The sequence below is a fragment of the Desmodus rotundus genome, chromosome 2, assembly GCF_022682495.2.
Source record: "Desmodus rotundus isolate HL8 chromosome 2, HLdesRot8A.1, whole genome shotgun sequence".
Taxonomy (NCBI): domain Eukaryota; kingdom Metazoa; phylum Chordata; class Mammalia; order Chiroptera; family Phyllostomidae; genus Desmodus; species Desmodus rotundus.
This window is the reverse complement of record NC_071388.1, coordinates 102,614,446-102,636,507: the sequence shown is the minus strand read 5'-3', so window position 1 is coordinate 102,636,507 and position 22,062 is coordinate 102,614,446. Positions and strand designations below refer to the sequence as shown.

Below are 22,062 nucleotides of genomic sequence, written 5' to 3'. Positions count from 1 at the left end.
ACTCAGAAATCAAAGGCATTCCTGTATACCAACAACAAAACTGCAGAAACAGAAATCAGGAAAAAAATCCCATGTGATATAGTAACAAGAAAAATAAAGTACCTAGGAATAAACCTAACCAAGGAGGTAAAAGACCTGTACTCAGAAAACTACACAACATTGAAGAAAGAAATTAAGGAAGACACAAACAAATGGAAGCATGTACCATGCTCATGGATTGGAAGAATTAACATAATCAAAATGGCTATACTACCAAAGCGATTTATAGATTCAATGCAATCCCTATTAAAGTACCCATGACATATTTCACAGATATAGAACAAACATTGCAGAACTTCATATGGAACCATAAACGACCTCGAATAGCAGCAGCAATTTTGAGAAAGAAGAACAAAGTGGGAGGGATCACAATACCTGATATCAAACTGTATTACAAGGCCACTGTAATCAAAACAGCCTGGTACTGGCATAAAAACAGGCACATAGACCAATGGAACAGAACAGACAGCCCAGAAATAAACCCAAATCTTTACAGTCAATTAATATTTGACAAAGGAGGCAGGAGCATAAAATGGGGCAGAAATAGCCTCTTCAACAAATGGTGTTGGGAGATTTGTACAGCTACGTGCAAAAAAATGAAACTCGATCACCAGCTTATGCCATACACAAAAATAAACTCAAGATGGATAAAAGACTTAAATATAAGTCGTAACACCATAAAAGTCCTAAAGGAAAGTATTGGCAGGAAAATCTCAGACATTCCACGCAGCAACATCCTCACAGACACGTCCCCTAAAGCAAGGGACATAAAGGAAAGAATAAACAAATGGGACCTCATCAAAATAAAAAGCTTCTGCACAGCTAAAGAAAACAGCATTAAATTGGAAAGAGAACTAACAGTATGGGAAAACATATTTGCTGATGATACCTCAGACAAGTGCCTGATCTCCAAAATATATAAAGAACTCACACGACTCCACTCCAGGAAGACAAACAACCCAAGTAAACAATGGGCAAAGGACTTGAACAGACACTTCTCCAAGGAAGACACACAGAGGGCCCAGAGACATATGAAAAGATGCTCAGCATCACTAGCCATCAGAGAGATGCAAATTAAAACCACAATGAGGTACCACCTCACACCAATCAGAGTGGCCAACATAAACAAATCCACAAACAAATGTTGGAGAGGATGTGGAGAAAAGGGAACCCTAAGTGCACTGTTGGTGGGAACGCAGACTGGTGAGGCCACTGTGGAAAACATTATGGAATTTCCTCAGAAAACTAAAAATGGAACTGCCCTTTGACCCAGCAATTCCACTGCTGGGATTATACCCTAAGAACCCTGAAACACCAATCCAAAAGAACCTGTGCACCCCAATGTTCATAGCAGCACAATTTACAATAGCCAAGTACTGGAAGCAACCTAAGTGCCCATCAGCAAATGAGTGGATCAAGAAACTATGGTACATTTACACAATGGAATTCTATGCAGCAGAGAGAAAGAAGGAGCTCGTACCCTTTGTGACAGCATGGATGGAACTGGAGAGCATTATGCTAAGTGAAATAAGCCAGGCGGTGAGGGAAAAATACCATATGGTCTCATCTTTAACTGGAACATAATTAACAAAAGAAAAAAGCAAACAAAATATAACCAGAGACATTGAAGTTAAGAACAATCTAACAATAGCCAGAGGTGGGGGGAGGGGACAGTGAGGAGAGGGGATTACAGGAATTACTATAAAGGACACAGGGACAAAATCAAGGGGGGAGGGTAGAGGTGGGGGAAGGAGGTGGGATTGCCTGGGGTGGGGTGGAGGGATGGGGAGAAAATGCAGACAACTGTAATTGAACAACAATAAAATTTTTATAAAAAAGAATGAAGTGTACATTTAAGTGTTTTTCAGTATATTCGCAAAGTTATGTGACCATGATCACTATCTAATCCAGAACACTTCATTAGCCCATAAAGAAGCCCCATACCCATAGTAATCACTCCTTATTCCCCCTTCTCCCCACACCCTGGTGACCACTGATTGACTTTCTACCTCTATGGATTTGGCTAATCTGAACATTTCATATATATTTTCAAGATTCATCCATATTAAACTGTGTAACAGGTATAAATGGTATTTTATTCCTATTTATGGCTGAATATTTGTCCATTGGATGAGTGTATCACAATTTATCCATTCTTCAGTTGACAGACACTTGGGTTGTTTCCATTTTTTTGCTATTATGAATATAGTTGCTGTGAGCATTCCTGTACAAGATTTTGTTGTAGGACCCTTTTCATTTCCCTTGGGTACTTATCTAGTAGTGGAATTGTTAAGTCATATGGTAACTCTGTGTTTAACATTTTGAGGAACTGCCAAACTGTTTTCTACACCACCTGTACCACTTGACATTCCCATCAGCAATGTACAAGGGTTCCAATTCCTCCACATCCTTGTCAACACTTAGTATTGTCTGTCTTTTTTATCATGGCTATCCTAGTGGGTATGAAGTAGTACTTCACTGTGGTTTTGATTTGTACGTCCCCGACAACTAAGATGTTGAGCTGCTTTTCACAAGCTTATTGGCCTTTGTAATCTTCTTCAGAGAAATGTGTATTTTCTTTGCCCATTTTAAAATTGGATTATTTGTCTTTTTATTGGTGCATTGTAAGAGATCATTATATATTCTGGATGTCAATCTCTTAACAGATATGTGATTTGCAAATACTTCCCATCCTGTGGAATGTCTTTTCACTTTCTTGATAGTGTCCTGTGAAGCAAAAAACTTTTTAATTTTGATGAAGTCCAATTTTTTTTAAATATATTTATTGATTATGCTATTACAGTTCTCCCATTACCCCCCCACTCCACTCCATCCTGCCCACCCCCCTCCCTCCCACATTCCCCCCCCCATAGTTCATGTCCATGGGTCATACTTATAAGTTCTTTGGCTTCTACATTTCCTACACTATTCTTACCCTCCCCCTGTCTATTTTCCACCTATCATCTATGCTACTTATTCTCTGTACCTTTCCCCCCCTCTCCCCCTCCCACTCCCCTATTGACAACCCTCCATGTGATCTCCATCTCTATGGTTCTGTTCCTGTTCTAGTTGTTTGCCTAGTTTGCTCTTGTTTTTGTTTTAGGTGTGGTCGTTAATAAGTGTGAGTTTGCTGTCATTTTTACTGTTCCTATTTTTGATCTTCTTTTTCTTAGGTAACTCCCTTTAACATTTCATATAATAAGGGCTTGGTGATGATGAACTTCTTTAACTTGACCTTATCTGAGAAGCACTTTATCTTCCCTTCCATTCTAAATGATAGCTTTGCTGGATACAGTAATCTTGGATGTAGGTCCTTGCATTTAATCTTGGGTAATGTAATTATGATGTGCCTTGTTGTGTTCCTCCTTGAGTCCAGCTTCTTTGGGACTCTCTGAGCTTCCTGGACTTCCCGGAAGTCTATTTCCTTTGCCAGATCGGGGAAGTTCTCCTTCATTATTTGTTCAAATAAGTTTTCAATTTTTTGTTCTTCCTCTTCTCCTTCTGGCACCCCTATAATTCGGATGTTGGAACGTTTCAAGGTGTCCTGGAGGTTCCTAAGCCTCTCCTCATTTTTCCAAGTCCTTGTTTCTTCATTCTTTTCTGGTTGGATGTTTGTTTCTTCCTTCTGGTCCACACCATTGATTTGAGTCCCAGTTTCCTTCGCATCACTATTGGTTCCCCGTACATTTTCCTTTGTTTCTCTTAGCATAGGCTTCATTTTTTCATGTGTTTTTCGAACAGATTCAACCAAGTCTGTGAGCATATTGATAACCAGTGCTTTGAACTGTGCATCCGATAGGTTGGCTATCTCTTCGTCGCTTAGTTGTATTTTTTCTGGAGCTTTGAAGTGTTCTGTCATTTGGGCCATTTTTTTTTTGTTGTTTGTCTTGGCACGTCTGTTACTTTAAGGGGCGGAGCCTTAGGTGTTCACCGGGGCGGGGTAATGCTGGTCACTGCGCTGTGACGCTGTACGTGGGGGAGGGGCCGAGTGGGAGCAATGGCGCCCGCCTCACTGTCCTCCGGATTTCAATCTTTCATCCGATACCCACAATCAAACTGGGCCACTCTGGTGCTGGTTCCCGAGTAAGTGGACCTGTGCACACTCTAGGCCCCTGTGGGTCTCTCCAACAACCTCTCCTGTGAGGCTGGGAGTCTCTCCTGCTGCTGCCCCAACCCCCAGGGGCGCTTTCAATCAGAGGTTTGAGGCTTTATTTCCCCGAGCTGGAGCCCTGGGTTGTGCGGTCTGCTTCGCTGCCCACTGTTCGTCCGGTTTATCTGTGGGCGAATGTGGTGCCGCAGGGTGCTACCCGCCACTCTGCCTGCCCCACTCTCCGCCACTCTGAGTCCTGCCCTCTGGGTTTATCTGTGCAAATGTGGGGCCGCAGGGTCTGCTAGTGCTCGGACTGCCTGCGCCATTTGTCCCACACTCCGCCAGTCTCAGTCCCCCCACAGCCATGTGAGTCCTCTCCACCCCGGTGCCCGTCTCCGCCCCTCCTACCGGTCTGGATGTATGTTTATTTTCTATTTCCTTGGTGTCAGTCCCCCTTGCTGTTCGATTCTCTGTCAGTTATGGTTGTGCGAGGAGGCCCAGTGTGTCTACCTACGCCGCCATCTTTGTTCCTCCTCATGAAGTCCAATTTATCTATTTTTTTTGTTGCCTGTGCTTTTGGTGTTATATGTATGAAAATCATTGCCTAATCCAAGGTCAGAAGAAGGATTTATACCTATATTTTCTAAGAGTTGTAGCTATAAAACTAATAGTTTTATCTCTTATATTGAGGTCATTGATCTATTTTGAGTTAATTTTTATATATAGTGATATGTCTCAGAGTTCTTATGACGACTCAACAAGATGAGGATCTCATATCACAAGGCACATAGTAAGCTCTCAGTGACTAGTAGCTAGTCTTATTATTGTATGATTTACTTAAGGAAACCACCAAACACACAACAGTTATTGAACAAACTGCAAAGAAAGATCAATCTTATTACTTCATGGTTACATCTTCTTTCCGAGAAAAAAAAGATAGACATGTATATATAACATAATCATCTAGTTTGGTTGCCCGCATGTTCATCGTCCTTGGAAACTGCTGCTATCTCCAAAAGTGAAGACTGGCCCCAGGCAAGGACCTCAGAGCAGAGGCAGCGCCACGGGCAGCCCTAGCCCTGGCCTGGACCAGGAGGCTCCTCTGGCACCAGCAGAAAGCTTCCCAGGGTGACTGCATAGGAGGAAAAACACACATTCGACATTAGTAATTGTCATGAAACATTACAGTTTTATTCTTGTGTTTCAATGTCCATGTGCATATGTATTTCTTCTCATGAGCTTTATGTAGAATTAACTTCTGAAGATTCACCCATGACCCAAATGCTCCAATTTAGAGCTCCAGCTACCCGAATATGCCTTTTGCCTGGATCTTTGGTATTTTCAGGGGGTCCATGTGAGTTTTTCTTTGGGACAGTCTCATTGAAATCTCAAGGGCTTTAATGGGGGGAGGGGCAGGCTTTGTCCTTAGGGTACATTTGGCAATGTCTGAAGATATTTTCATTGTCACAACTGAAGGGGCTCTACTGGCAGCTACTGGTACTTCTAAACATTCGACAATGCACCAGGCAGCCCCTCAAAACAAAAACTCATCCAGCCCCAAATGTCACTTGTGTTAAACCCTGGCTAGGTGTAATGTGAGTTGATGATGATTACTTACACCTTGAACTAGAGCGGCGGAATGTGAAGGCTCTGGAATCAGACACACCTGGGTTCAAATCTCAGCTCTACCACCGACCACCTTTGTGACCTTGAGCAAGTTCCTTCTCTGAGCCTTAATTTCTTCATCTAATAATCACTCTACTAAATACACATATGTAATTATCTAACGTGTATATAACCATCAGCTAACAGATTTAAAATTATCTAATATACATACAATGTGTGGTATAGGACTGGTACAAATTACTCAAATATTAGCTCACATTAACATAGGTGATAACAATACCCTAATAAAAATAATTCATAGTGTGTCCAATGACTCTGACAAATGTACACAACTGTGTAGTCACCACCGTAATTGGGGCATCGAACAGCTTCACCAGCCCCCGTCCCCTCATATCTCATTGTAGAAAATCCCCATCCCACGGATCTACTTTCTGTACCTTTTTTTTTTTTTGCCTGTTCAAAATGTCATGTAGATGGAATCATAGAGCCTTTGAATTTGGCTTCTTTCACGTACATAATGCTTCGCGGTCTGTGTGTCTGCACGCACCAGCAGCCGTGCTCCTTCTTGTTGCGGAGTGGTGTTTCGTGGTTTGGATGCTCCGCAGCTGATGTATCCACGTGCTAGTTGACAACTTTTGGTTGTTTCAGTGTTTGGGTATTGTTAAAACAGCTGTTCTAAGCATTAGCATATAGGTCTTTGTGTGAATGTGTGTTTTTCCTTCTCTTGGAATCAACAAACATAACACAGGAATGAGACTTCTGGGTATCATGTGGTAAGTATAGGTTTAACTTTGTAAGAAACTGCCAAACTTGTTTTCCAAAGTGACTGTATCATTTTGCCTTGTTGATCTACACCCTGGCTGGTGCGTGGTATTGTCAGTTTTTGTTTTGTTTTGTAATTTAATTTCAGTCATTCTAGAAGGGAGGTAGTGGTATCTTACTGTGTTTTTAATTTGCATTTTCCCTAATAACTACTGAGCGCCTTTGTTCTGATTTCGTTTTACAACATACAGACTATTTTGGATGCTTTACATCTCACAAAAAACTATATTAGGTTAAAATAAACAACATGCTCATACTGACAAGAATGAAACGCGTGCCTTCTCTCCACCCTACCATCTCCAAAGTGACAGCTTCCCCGTTTCCCATAAGGAAAGGAACGTCTGGTTCGGTCCACTCTCTAGCAACCCTGAGCTGCAGCCAATCTGCGTCATCCTCCTGCGTAATTAGAGGCTGGAGGTGCCCACGTGTCTCATTTTTAGGATGCTGTGGGCTACACTTGGCTCAGATTAGGTTATACTTTAGGCGTTTCACTGCATATCTCTTCTCTTTTCCCCTCAATGTGCCATTTCTCAGAAGGCTCCCAAAAGAACAAAGAGATTTGGGTTGGACTGAAGAGTGGCACTCTCTGAGGACAGTGGGGTGATGGAGACCGCCATCAAGCATGGTCTCAAAAACAGGAAAGGAAGAAAAACACAGTCTTCCACTCAAACCCAGCAAGAGCGTACTGCTTCACGTACTGTAATCATCCGTCCACAGGCATTCTGTTTGTTTCACCCTGCAGACATGGGCCTGCCTACAGGGTCCATGTTTTTCTCCCCTTTCTTCTCAATGGAAGCTATCACCCCAGCCACTTCTCCTAGCTCTCCCAGTCATAGCTGCCAGAGAAAATACAGGATCCCCAGTTAAAGTTGAATTTCGGATAAACAATAAATAAATGTTAGTTTAAGTACACCCCATGCGATATTTGGAGCCTTCCTGAACTGCCAGGGTTGGAGGAGCCAGCTTATTTTTACTAGGCGAGTCAGTCAGGCGCTTACTTAAGGAGAGGGACAAGAACCCATCGGACTTCTTTTAGCCACCTATGCTTGGTTTCTTTCCTTCAGAGGCAGGGTATATAGACAACTGCTTATGTCCCCCAAAACTGCATCAGTCATGTGACCTGAGAAGCATTAAGGACTGGAGCTAGATGGCAATGACCTACCATTCAGTAACAATTCCTGTTAAAAAAGAAAAAAATCAAAGCTCCTTCTGGGCTTGCTTTGTGCACAGTCAGATGAAGAACTGACTACTCTGCCTGTTTAATGCAGCATAGGTAGGGGGAGAAGCAAGCTAATCTTTCTGAGAGGGCCACTTGAACTCATTTCTGGAATCAGCCTGATATAAATTCATCATTTCATATTAAACCTTCTGAGTCACTGCACTGCTAGCAAAACCACTCGTCATGAGCGTGCCCCACGGGGAAGGGCCTGAGCAAATTCAAATGCTCTCATATCAGATTAATAGGGCAACAAAGACAAAATGTAAGTAAAAGTAAGTAGAGTGAGCATTACTTTAAAACAAAAGAAAACATATTTATTGACTAACTCCTGTGTCCGAGTTCCCTATGTGCATATCTGAATGTATCCGATTTTACCTAACATACTTGTGCGCTGTGTATTATGGAACTCTGAATAGTTGAGTAATTTCCCCAATGCTACTGGAGTGGCTGGGATTTGAATTAGGATTAGTCTGATTCTGGAATTGGCTCTCCCTACTAGTCTACACAAGTCCGACACCATAGTTTTCCAGGAGAAGGAAAGAGAAACTTTCCAATAAAAATGCTCAGTAGCATGTGGGCATCATCCCAATGAATCAGGAACGCAGCATGAGGCCTGTGAGTCCACCGTCCAAGCCGAACCCAACCAGGCAGCTCTGACAGGGAAATGCAGCATGTGTTCGAGGTGCCGCAGCCACGGATTGTTTAGAGGCAGCACTGGGGCTCTAGTGAGGGGCCAAGGGTGGAGATTAGTGTCCGAATGTCACTGACACAGAGGGAGATAAAACTGTGTTGTAATCACCAGAGACCAGCGCAGGGAGGAGATGAGGAATCCAGGCAGGCAGAGAAGTCCAGTCACGTTTCTAGCCACCCAAGTGCTCCGAAGTGACTGTGACTGATGTAATGTCTGGGCCAGCTACAACGTGGTCAGGGACTGAGACCTGTGTCCTCAGGTGTAAATGCCAACAGCGATGAAAGGTTACACTTACATAGCACTTTCTAGATGCTAGGCTCTGCTCACTGCTACATATCTATTAACTTGGTTAATGCTCCCAACAACCTGTTGAGATCAGTACTCTTATCATCTTCCTTTCATCTGTGAGGAAACTGAAGCAGAGAGAGGTTAAGTAACTTGCCCAAGACCCCACGGTGAGTAACTGGCAGAGCTGGGGTTCAAACAGGACAGTGGGGCTCCAGAGTCCAATCTCTCACCTATCACGCCATCTCCCAGAAGCAGACCAAGAAAGTGCTCGTAAGGTCTAAAAGAAAGAACTGAAATTATGAGTTGTGACTGGCTTACCAATGGAGGGCACCCACAGGAGAGGAGAAAGTCAGTGGGGAATAGCCATGCTTGAAGGAGGGTGGCCCTGACTGGGTAGCTCAGTTGGTTAGAGCATCTCCCCAATACACCAAGGTTGCGGGTACAAGAATGAGCCAATGAAAACATAAATAAGTGGAACAACAAATAGATGTTCTACTCTCACCTGCTCTCTCTCTCTAAAAAATAATAATAATAAATAGATACAGTAGGGATAGAGAAGGCAAACCCACGGAGGTAGACAAAGAAGGAACGATCAGAGAGGTGGGAAGGGAACCAGGGTCGGGCAGTAGTGAGCTAGCTGAAGGAGGAGAAAGGCCATCACAGTGGCCGGTGTTGCTGAGATACCCAGAAGGATGGGCCCTGAGAAATGGACATTGGAATTGGCACTCTGAAGCTTATGTTGACGAAGATATGGGTTATTCGATAAGGACACAGATTTGACCGCTGTAATAAAGGCCAAAATAACAGTGTGCGGCATATTTCCCCCCATGTAACAGCCCAGCATAAACAGTTCAGGGCTTATGTGGTCATGGCAGCTTGTTGGGGACCCGTCCTCCTTCTATTACATCTTGTTGCTCTGCCATCTGGAGCATGAGTTTTCTATCTCAGGTCCCGTGATCCCTCCACAGTCTAGCCAGCATGAAGGTAAAAAGCGAAAAGTGGATAGCATGCCCCTTCCTTTTGAGAGGGTGGCCCAGAAGTCACATAGATGGTAACATAAAACTGCAAGGAAAGCTGGAAGATGCTGCCTTTAGCTGGACAGTCTGGTACTCAGCTAAAACGGATGGGTTCAATTTCTAAAGAAAGAAAGAGATGACAGATACTGGAATACAGCTCTTTACCATAGAGGCCATTGGTCACCTTTGCAGTTCATTTCATCTAGTGAGCTGGATGGAGTTTGCGGAGAGAGAACGGAGTGAACAGAGGAGGAAGTGTCAGCTGAGACAGTTGGCCACTGGAAATAGAGAGAGAAAATGATGGTAGTTTGAGAAGTAGCAGAATAGAGATGGTCTGTATAAGATAGGGAGAACTAGGCATGTCTGTGGAGAACCAAAAAAAATGGAGGGGGGAGAAAAAACAGACGCTGGAGAGGGTGAGGACAGCTGGAGAGGTTGTTGACCTTGGACACGTCTTTCTCTGAAACAAGAAGGAAAGAGAGAAACAAGTGAAGATAGAGAGACATTTTCATGTGGACATAGGGAAGCTGAGCAAGCCTGGGTTCAGGTGGCCCCAATCCCAGTCACATAGGTGAGATCATCTGCCTCTGTAATTGTGTTTCCAAACTTGAAAGCTTCTGGGAGCTCACAAAATAAAAGGTAAGAGAGACGCTCCAGGGGCCTGACTGGCATCAGATCACCTGGCCCACCCTGACTTTCAGGAGGAAATTAATGAATATGCACTCTCTCCCTCCTACAGAGTTAGAGCCCCAGGGCAGAGCCACTTCCCGCTGTGCCTGCCCCCGGAAGGCAAATAGATGCCATGGACACAGAATGGCTCAATAAATATTTGTCAAATAAGTGAATAGAACAAACATATGAACGAACACATTTCATACTCTGTTACTTTGGAGAGTTGCACATGTCGAGGACATTTAAATTCTTCTCCAAGTAATGTAATTTCTTGAGGGCTAACATTCACTTCAACAGATTCCATTTCCATGCCTGCTTCCTTCTTCTCTACAACACGAGAATGGTATGGTACCTGGAGTTTCTGGGGCGCTGTGGATTTTATTAGACACTATCTAGGTTTTTCGTTTGGGTCGTTAGAGGAGTCTGTGAGGATCTACTCAGGCTAAATGTTGACTCCCTCCAGTTTAAAGAAATGGCCTCAGTAATAGGTTGCTTTTTCTTTGAAAGGAAAATATCCATTCATGGAAGTTCTTTGTATGTATTTGTTTCCAACTGCCACATGTCACATCGTTTCAGATGTCTGGCAAGCCATGACTTAACTCAAGAATCCAGGTATTTCAGACAGAGAAAACAACCTCCCCTTTGGCTCTGCCCTTCAGTTTACATAGTTAATTGTTTCTTGTTTCTCATTTGTATTTCAGGAGATTGTATCTAGGAAGATGGTCAAATTAGAGGCAGAAAATTATATCAGATGTGGCCTTATCAGCCACCATAACCACCACGCCTACTACACCACAAATCCTACTATTACGAAGTTACTGCAGGTGGTGATGTGTTGAGGACCAAACAAACAAAGTGGCCAAAAGGTAGTGGCCAATGCCGGAGCTGCTGTCACCACAGGCTTAGAACCCCCTTCCTGTAGGACGGAGGGTCCTGACCCCTTGGCCTTCTCCTGGGCCTCTTTCTGAAACAAGCCCACTCTGTTGGTGAGACACAGACATCTTCATTGCAGAGAAGCTCCAGGTTTCTTCCACCTAGGACAACTGCAGAAATCATAAGCAAGCAGAGTGATTACATCGCTTCTGACTACAATTCCTTTTTCTGGCTCCAGCATGAGGAAGCAATATGCTTGCTTGTATCTTCACGTCCAGACCACCAGCTCTCCAAATAGCTTTCACCTCCTGAAGGGCAAAGTTGTCTCTGGGCTTCTATCTTTGGAAATCCTCTCTCAACGTGTCTCTTTCCAAGACAAGACATTCTTTAAAGCATTCTTTAAAGCTCTGATTCTCTGGCACAAGACACAAACAGGTGTGCAAGGCAGCTGAGACAACTGTCCTCTTCCTTCTCCCAGAGGGGTGTCTTGTGATGAACACGTTTGGGGCACTACCTGTGCTTCCCCCACGCTCCCTGAGGACACCGAGCTTCCCAATGTTCTCAGCAGGGCAGTAGAGCAGTAGCACCAACACCACTGTTGGTCTCAACCCTCCCTGCCTTCGAGGTCATTTGCCAGTCTCTGGCTGGGGACCACTCAGTCCTCCCATATCACTTTTGTTTGACACCAGAGCCTCTGACTTCTCAGCCAGCCTGCCAGAGTGACCAATGGGGTTCTTCCCGTCCAGTGCATAGGAAGCATTTTCTTACCTTGCTTTTCATTATTTTCTGTCTGTGACCTCCCTCTTTCCCATACTCCAAAGACAGCACACGGAGCAGACCACACATACTCAGGATGTTTACTAATAGAGGAATAATTGTACCAAAATTACACAGCAGTATTTGTGTCTAATCCTTGGCTACGAATTGGTGCTAAATCTTGTCTGTCCTTCTCTGACTGGGTGGTTATGGTCGCCCGAGATTTGCGCCTCTCCCAGGTCTATCTCAGACCATGCCAGAGTCGCCCTGCGGCCCCTTCTGATGACAGAAAAACTAGACTGTGGGGGTTTTGTGTCTGAAACTTGCCGCAGTGCTTGATGCTTCTGATATTTCACACCCAGGATTTGGTTCTGGGTGTCATATTTTGAGAGGCACACTGACAAGTTTGAGAGGACAACCAGGTGGTGAGAGATCTGGAAACCATATTATACTGAGAAGGGTCAGAGAAAGGAGGACTCGGGCTGTGGGCACGGCCAGCACAGCCGCACTGATGCGGGAGGAAGGTAAGGCCAAGTCGGAAGAGAGGCAGTGGCTGTTTTCAGTTCAACACAAAGATAAACCTTTCTTACACCAACCCAGCTACATTAAAGTGATGCAGACTGTTCAACAAGACAGTAAGTGCCTCTTTACCTAAATTGTCCTGGCAGAGAGATACGCTGGCCTTCCCCCAGCGATGATCCAGATAGGATTCTTTTGTTGGGTAAGAGCTGGCCTCCCAACTCCGTGATCGTCTATTTCTATGAAAAAGATGGAGAGAGGGTCCCAGAGAGGGTCCTGTGAAGCCTTGCTCTGTGCTTGGCTCTAGACATCAGTCAGCTTTTACCTATTATTATTATCCTTTGAAATTCTGACATGCTGTCCAGGAATTTAAAACATTCCCTTCTGTGGGAAGACACAGCTTGCCAGCTTTAAATTTTGAACTTCAAAGTTGCTTTGGAAATAAAAGTTGCTTTTACAATTTTAAAGGTTTCTAGCCACAGGAAAAGTGACTTGAACTTTGGAAATTTGTTTTTGAAATTTAGACTTATTGACCAACTTACTGGTGAGCTTGAAAGTCTTTCTGGCGTGCGCAAGCAGCCTGTTTAACTTACCTTTGCTCTAGGACGGATGGGGCTGCCTCTGGTCAAGAGCGGTCTGGGGCAGCGGTCCCCAGCTCCAGCTGTACCTTCGTGTCACCAGGAGCTCTAAAAAAGAAAAAAGGAAAGGAAAGGAGTATTTGGAATCTTGTTCCCTGGCATATGTCCTCAATTTGGCTAAAAAAACAAAACAAAACAAAAAACTCATAAAAACTCTCAAAAGGAGGGAAGTAAGGAAGGAAGGGAGGGAGGGAGAGACAGAGGGAGGGAAGAAGGAAAAAGGAAAGGAAAGGAAAAGAAAAAAGAAAAGAAAAGAAAAAAGGTATCCAGGCCCCCTACTCAGAGCTACTGATTTAATTGCACTGGAATTGGGCTCAGCCATAGGTAATTTTTGAATTTTTCTGGGTCATCCTGATGTGCAACCAGAACTGAGAAGCTCTCCCTGAAGGTTTGAAAGCCGCTGTCCGACCCACGTTCCTCTCAGACATCATTTTGGAAGCCGGCTTGCTGGGTTCTGGAGGCTCAGCAGGGCCATCATGCTCGGAAAGCTGCGCGGGCCACGTGGATGCCTTCTTTACAGCCACTGTTTCCATTTTCAGTGGGCCTCGTGCCTCAGGCCCACTAGGTCCAACTATGATGGTGGACTGAGAGTGGGGTGGAAGTTGAGGGATGTTTTTACATTTCTAATGACAAAACTGGTGGGGTATGGTCAAGCTCAACTCACCTGTAAGTGTTTTGAGAGTTTCTCTTGGGTACTTCTTGCCAACACACAGCTTTCCCTAAGCCTGGACGGAAACATTTTTCTCTGAAGCTTCCAAAGTCTAAGACAAGAGAGAGTACTCTTTAAGGAGGCTTTTAGCATGCTGATTCACAGCTGTTTATCTTCGAAAAGCTCTCCACTGGGAAAATCACATCTGTGCTGACTACTGGATATAACTAACTGCCCACAGGAGCTGCTGAGCCAGGGGACACATCCTTTGGGAGGGGGCAGACCCACACCATCCCACATGAAAGTAAACTCCACGAAGGCACAGACCTCATGGGTCTTCCCCACCCTTGTAACCTCAAAGCCTAGAACATCTGACACTAAGGGGATGTCCAAGAAATGTGTTCCATGGATGATACATGAATGAATGAATCAAATGATAATCAGGGTACAGATAGAATGTCAGAGACTGTCCAGATTACTAAAAAGTAAATAAATAAATAAAATATTTATGTACAGATTCTGGTTTCCCCAGAGCTTCACAGAAATGCTCAGATATCAGCAGAGGCAGACCTGGACATTACAACATTACATGTTAACTTAGGGAGAAACTGGGTGGCCAGAACAAAGATAGGTCAATTTACATGAAACCTTGGATCAGCTTGTAAATGGCCAACCTCCATGCCCTTCAGCCTGAGCAGCGCAGAAGTCCTCTTTGCAGAGCTGTCTGACCGGTGTAGAGATGCCCTGCTGTTACCTGTACTAACCCACTCCGCTCCAGGGAGAGCCCCTCCCACTCCTTGTGCTGCGCCCCTCACCCATGCAGAATTCTAGTTTTACCAACCATAGAACAGCCTGCCCTGCCCAGCTGGGGGATCACCGAGCCCTCTCCTCTTTGAAGAAAGCAGCTTGGAAAAAAAAGGTTTTTTTTCTTTTAGCTGAAATAATTAGAACTCGGCTTGTCCAGCCTTGGCAGTTTTAACAATTATCTGCTGGAAAATCATACAAAATTTGAGTAAAAAAAAAAAAGGAGCTGCATTCTCCCAATCCCCAGGGCCCTGGAATATACCCCATAGAGCAAAGAAATCCTTTCTTGGAGTATGGAATGTGGGATTCAATGAAAAGATCTGCCCTCACCACCTCTGTCCTGGGCATGCACACCATCTGCCTAGAAGAGATCTGCGTACAGAGGGAAGTGTTCACACCCAGTGCTTTTTCGTTTCCAGTCAGCCTGGCTGCTGCCCACGTGACTTGGCAGAGCTGAGCAGAGCTCCCTGAGCTTCTGACCTGTCTGTACAAGAGGAATTTTCACTTTGAGGCTCAGTCAGCTTTCTGATGGAAGGAATTTACTATGACTCAGTGTAGATATTGCCTGTGTCAATGTGCATGTGGGAAAATCAGATGCTTGGACCAAACAGTTCATGTGTTCAGTCTCTTGTATTTATCACATTCTCTGGCTGCAGGTCAGAATGAGGGAGAAGTCCTGGTGACCTGAGCACTAGGATCGTCAGTGGCTCTAGAAGAGCCCCACTGTGACGGGAAGACTGTCCCCTGCAGACCACACAGGTGGGGGTGCCTGTTCATTGAAGACGCGTCTTCAGTGACCTGTAGCAGTAACATGCGGCTGTTGACACCGGTCGTGCTGTAAGGACAGCATTCAGATTTCTACTCAAGGGACCGTTGTTACTGATAATAATTTCCCTTCTCTGCTTATCTCTCCGTCTTCGAAAGATGCATCCTACACAGGATGGAAAGTGATCACTTGTTTAGGAAAACTTTACTTGGCCCACGTCATCACAACCACTGGGACAGTCTCTTAAACGTGAGGGCGAGATTAGGGACTGAGAGTCAAGGCTGAGAGGCAGGCCAGGTAGCACTGAGTTAGCACTGCCTAATGTAGCATTACCGACTCCCCCCAGGACAACATACACAGACTCAGAAAAAGACTAAAAGCTCGGTCACCCATCATTTAAAAAATATTCATCTGACAAGCGCTGAGTCAACTGTCACTGCTTTCAAGGGATTTCTGGTCCAGTTACTAAACAACCAAAATCTGTCTTAGTTACTTATTGCTGTGTAACAAATTACCTCCGTAACCTAGGGATTTAAATCAACATTTATTTTCTCACAGTTCCTGTGGGGCAGTGTCCAGGCGTGGCTTTGCTGGGTCCCCTGGCTCTGGGTCTCTTGCAAAGCCAAAGTCATCTCGTCTTAAGGCTCATTGAGGAAGGACCCACTTCCTTCCTCACTCATGTGGTGGTTGGTGGGATTCAGCTCCTCAACAGTTGTGGGACCGAGAATGCTTTGGTTCCTTGAGATTCAGGTCTCTCCACAGGACATATCCCAAGAAAGCAGTTTTTGAGGAGTTTTAATGATAAAACAGAATGGAGTCAACCTGGAAATAAGCAGAATTGTAACAGGGTGCAGGATTGGGGGGGTCCCCTGAAAATAGCAGAGTGTATCCCCACAACCCTTGACTGGGGAAAGGGAAGTGTTTAAACTGCTTTTTATAACAATGGCAAGCTAATGTCCATGCTTTCCTGAAGGACAGAGGACTTCCACCCAGGGCGAAGGTGTACATGACTTTAAGAGTGTATAGTGACTTGTGACACAGCCAGGGGAGGCGGATGCCCACCCCTGATGCCCCTGATCACTGGGAACTCTTGCCCTGACTAACGATGGCAGCGGAAAGAAGGTAAAAGATCCAGGGAAACCAGCAACAATGGTGGACGCTAACACATTATAGGAGGGGTGGGATATGAAGTCACACAGGCATTTCGGGGCTGAGCATTTAAATGAGGGCGGGCTGGAGGAGAAGGGGGTCTGCCCTGAGGTCTGGCGTGTGGGAGAGAGTCCGCGAGGAAGAGGAGGGGTCTGGAGTGAGTGGGAGAGACTCGAGAGAGCACCACAAGGTCTGGAAGGGGTCAGACAAGGGGGACAGCGGCGGAGGTGGTGGAGCTGCGCGGGGACCTGCTTCACCAGCACGGACTCGTGAGGGACGCTTGGGGCTGAACCGGGACCCCGGATTCTGAGTCGCAGACTTCTGCTTCTCCGAAGGACATATGGAGAAGTCACTGTCTTGGGACTGTGCCTCCCTGGACCCACCGTGACCCAGTGTGACACGCTTGTCTTCCTGAACCACCATGTGGAGGCTGGGAGCCGCGCGCCCCAGATCCTGGAGAGAGCTGCTGCTGCGAGAGGACAGCGACCTGAAACCCACACGCACACCTTCCAGAGAGGTGGGGATCTGTTTGCGGGACTGGCTTAAGGACAGACAAGGAAACGGGGAACTTGTGGGCATGGTTCTGGCTTGTAGCCTTTTAGAGGGCAAAGGAAGTGCTGGTTCTCTCCGGAGAGGACGGCTCTGAGCAGGAGTGCTCTCAGCCCCCCTGCGGTTGGAGCCCCGTTAATAAAAACCTGTTTCCTTCAACACTAATTGTGGGCTCAGGTGTCAAGGCGCCACATGGCCAAGCCCTGGTTTGCTCAGTTACAGAATCTCTTCCAAATTTCCCACCCATCCTGCAATTACTGCTGAGATTTGAGGAGCATCTTAACTGTCTCATGCCTACCCATCCACATCTAGGCATTCTTCCCGTTCCTTCCTTCGCTGACTTACACATTCACTTCACGTTTTGGAGCTCTTTCTATAGGCCAAGAACTGTTTTAGGTAGTGGGAATACAGTAGTGAACAAAACACATCTTCAATTTTTAGGGATTTTTATATTCCAGGAGAAAAGACAGATAAATAAATTAGAGGTGTACAGTATATCAGAAGGTAAGTGTTACGAAAAAAATAAAGTGGCATAGGTGGGGGAGGGGTTGCTGAGAAGTATGGGTGCACGTGTGCGCGGTGGTGGGAGGTTATAACCTGAGCGCTGAGCAGGGAGCTGAAGGCAGGTGGAGGTACTTGTCAGGTTCAAAAAACCCGTGAAGTCGCTTTGGCTGGAGCACAGTCAGTGAAGCACAGAACAGACAGACATGAGGTCACAGGGGTATTTGAGTAGCAGAAAGTAGTAGAGTTCACTGCACAGTAATTTGAAGAGCTTCAGAAACCACTTTAAGACTGGATTTTCACCCTGGCTGGTGTGGCTCATTGGACTGAGTGCCAGCCTGCAAACCAAAAGTTTGCCCGTCCAATTCCCAGTCACGGCACATGGCTGGGTTGTGGGCCAGGTCCCCGTTCGGGGGCATGCAAGAGGCTACTACACATTGATGTTTCTCTCTCTCTCTCTCCCTCCCTTCTCCTCTCTCTGAAAATAAATAAATAAACTCTTAAAAAACAAGACTGGATTTTCCTCTGAGATTGGACACAACGAGCAGACCTGGAGAGGAGTAGCACGCTCTGATGTAAGACCGCTTGGCCGCCACGTTTGAGAAGGAACTGTCAGTGGGGCAAGGGTGGAAAGCCAGAGACCTGTTGCAAAACTGTGGAAATAATCCAGGCCAAAGTGGCGAGAAGTGATTGGATTATGGGACTGTTTTAAAGAAGAGCAAACAGGATTGAATGAAGATTGAAATGAGGTGTGAGAGAAAATGGGGCATCAGGGATGGCTCTAAAGTTTTCGACCTGAGTAACTGGTACCACTTACGGGGAAGAGGGACACTTGAGGGGGAGCAAGATGGGACAGAAAAGGATCGAGGACTGAACCCTGAGATACTCCACCCCTGAGCCAGGGGTGACGGGAAAGCAGCAAAGAAGTGACCAACAAAGTAGAGGGAGACTCAGGAAGCAGCGAGGGAGGCTCAGGAAAACGAGCGGATAAAGTAGTCCAGGTTGTTGGACCTTTCTCTAGTTTATTTCAGTGTTTCCAAATGCTAACGTACCTAAGAAGCACTTTACAAGGTTCATACATAATACTTTATTTACCTCTTTTATAGGAAATCTAAAGGGTTTTCAAGGTAATTTTGATATGGCTTGATTTTAGCTGTAGGTGCTGACTGAAGAACGCATTTGGGGCCAGATGGGACCCACTATAGGTCCCGGGATGCTGGAAGGATTTCTAAGTACTGTAAGGACAGAGGCAGTGTTTACTGGGGAGTCTAGTGTTAGGGGTTATTTCATTCAATTTTTAAAAATGAATTGCAATTTCTAAAACTTTTTATTACTGAGAATAGCAGATGTGCAAACTTAGCAGAATAGTATAGTGCTGTAAGAGCCTCTGTGTTCGCATCACCCAGTTCAACAGTGATCAACTCACTGGCAATCTTGCCTCTTTCTATTCCATTCACTGCCCCCGTTCATTCTGAAACAGACTCCCAACACTGTATCATTTCACCTGTAAATACAGAGTCCCGGCAGAAGTAAGGCCTGCTTGAGTGTGGTTGTTAGGGAAATAACATGGGTGTAATAATTTTGAGTATTTCACCTAAAATGTCATATGTGTGCTTGAGTGTTACGTTGTTATTTTACGGAATTACATGCTTATGATTTTGTAATAAAAAGGGGCATTATTTGTGCCAGACCCTGTATTTTAGCATCTATCTTTAAAATAAAAACTTGTTTCCACATTAACACAGTATCATCACCTCAGCAGTTAACATAATTTCTTAACATTATAAGAAATCCAGTCAGTGCTCAAATTTTCAATTGTTCGCTCAGTATCATGATTTTTTAATGGTTGGTTGGTTTGAATCAGAATCCAAATGTATAGTCCACACTTGGATCTATATATATATGAAGGGAGAATGTGTAGAGATTTTACACAGAATATATATGAAGGGATAATATATATATATATGTATATATATATACATATACACATTTATATATATATATTTTTTTCCTTTTTCCTGGCAAATTATTTGTTGATCATTTGTCGAAGTGAGCGGGGGAGTTCCCTCGACCTGGGCTGTGCTGACCACGTCACCATGTGGGTGGTGAGATGTCTAACATGTTCCTTTACCCTCTGAAGTTCATGTAAAAAGGCAGTTGAATCTAGAGGCTTGATCAGGTTTGTCAAATTTTTTTTGTAAGACTCCATTATAGGTGCTGCTGTTTACTTCACCAGGAGTTTCTTAATGTCTGGTTGCAGCTCTTTTTTGTGATGTTGGTAGCTGTTGGTGATTAAGATCTATATCCATTATAACACCAGGAGTTGCAAAATGCTTCTCTCTAACCTTCCTTCTTATTAACTTAATATTTCTATAAGAGCAACCTCCTCACAATCTGTATTTGCTTTCTCTGTGATACAGTTCATACAGGAAAGGCAACATAAGTGCTTGATTTCTTACCTTTATTTATCAATTTTCAAAATAATGAGTTGGTCTCTAGCATCCTCCTACAGAAACCAATTAGGGTTTGGGCGTGAGGGGTATACTGTGAGTGCATGGATTTAATTATTTGGTGTATTTCAGTCCACTGCAGTTACCCTCACTGGTGCTTAAATTATCCATCACCAGTCAATGGAAGCCCCCTCAAGTTGGTTCCTGAATCCTTTTGATGCATAATTCTCACTATCTGGTATGACAAGATATTCAGGTTTATCTTGTATATTTCCTACCCAGACCTGGAATCAGCCATTTCCCTAGAAGCCCTGGTTCCTTTGAATGGAATAGGAATTAAAGTTGTTATGTAGCATATGAGGCCACAGAATCAAAGAGCCAGGCAGTAGGTGCTGAAGATGTCACCTCGGTGAACAAAGCTGTACTGGAGCCCTCTAGAACTCAGAATCTGACTGGGAACCATTCACACCCACCTCCTCTCAAGCTGTTGTTCTAAGAAAAGGATGCTATTATCTCCCAAGCAGACAGTGTGGGGACAAGCTGATGGCTTTGTTTCATTCAATCCAAGTAAGTATAAAGAGAAAAAAATAGAATCCATGAAAAAATGATACTGACTAAGAGAAAGGAAAATCCCTTCCTAAGGAGCAAGAGGAAGGGTAAAATTCCTGAAAATGCAAACTACTACAGGTTACAGAAAAAATGTTCAGGGATTGTTTAGCATCTTTAATAAGATGTAAGAAGAAATGTTTTTCAAAATCATGAGCAGACAGCCATAAATGAAAACAAACAGAAGAAAAAAACCCAAAATAAATAAAAAGGTAGATGGGTGAGATGAAGAATTCTACAAGACAATTAAAAACATAAGAGCAAAAAGGTGATCAGACTATAAAAGGGGAGATCCCCCAAATAATGAAATTTATTTATAAAAAAAACGTGTATTCATTCTTACACGTGTGAACTTCAGTCACCTTCAAACTACTCTCCATTTGATGCAACACACCTATCGAGAAGTTTTTTCCCACTGCTCAAAACAGTTTTGAACTTGTGGATTTTGATGCCTTTTAGTGCTTCTGCCATTTTTTGTTTTACCTCTTCCACATTGGCAAAACTTCCCTTTAAGAACTTTTTTCATCTGGGGAAACAAAAAAAAGTCTCTCGGGGTGAGATCAAGTGAATAGGGAGGGTGGGGCATGGGGGTCAATGTCATTTTTGATCAAAAACTGCTGAGCACTCAGGACGGTGTGGGCAGCTGTGCTTGTACATCACGCGTCATGAAATGGGCAAATGGGCTGAGTCTTCAAAAAAATTCACTGAAGCTGAATGCAGCCTCTCACGAGAACGCAAGCTGGTACACTAATAGAAGTGGGTTCCTAGAACACTCACCTAGTGGGGGAAGCCTGTACTATAAGGGGCCAGCCCTCCAGAAGATAATTCCATTTTGGGGGGGTTGCCTCTCATACTATTAGTATCTCTGTTTTACATAAAAGAAAACTCATGTTTACAGATAAAAGTTGTTCTAAGTGGCTGAATAATATGTGAATATTTCCCTTTGTGCCCTCAACTTCTTAGCAGTTTTGTGTATGTTTCTTGTCTTTTTTTAATGCAGTCATGAGTGTGTGTGTGTGTGTGTGAGAAATAGACATAATGTAAATCATGTTGTCTATTGTGTTGCACCTTGCTGGCTATTTTCATTTTGTGATGCATGTATATGTGGAGAGAGACAACGAGAGAAAGGAGTTCTTTAGTATTTCATAGAATAAATACATCAGAATTAAATCATTTCCCCTATTGATACAGATTTTAGCCTATTTATTCTGTGAACAATGTGTTTATTCCGCAGAGTTCCATTCTTGTTTACCCATTACTTTTCTCACTCCCACCCTCTCTCCCTGGATTCTCTCCTTTACTCTCGCATTACCTCCTATCCAATGGTACCTGCCCAATA

The 22,062-nt window shown here is 44.2% G+C and overlaps 1 long non-coding RNA gene across 2 annotated transcripts in view; it reads left to right on the top strand.

Annotated features, from left to right (window-relative positions):
* LOC123478453 (uncharacterized) overlaps nt 1-19,350 on the top strand; it is a 49,126-nt gene extending 29,776 nt beyond the window's left edge. For both annotated transcript variants that reach the window (XR_011650875.1, XR_011650874.1), the window contains 2 exons: nt 11,165-17,670; nt 18,180-19,350. This is a non-coding gene — a long non-coding RNA (uncharacterized lncRNA). The remainder of the gene's footprint in view (nt 1-11,164; nt 17,671-18,179) is intronic.
* Nucleotides 19,351-22,062: the final 2,712 nt, after the last annotated feature.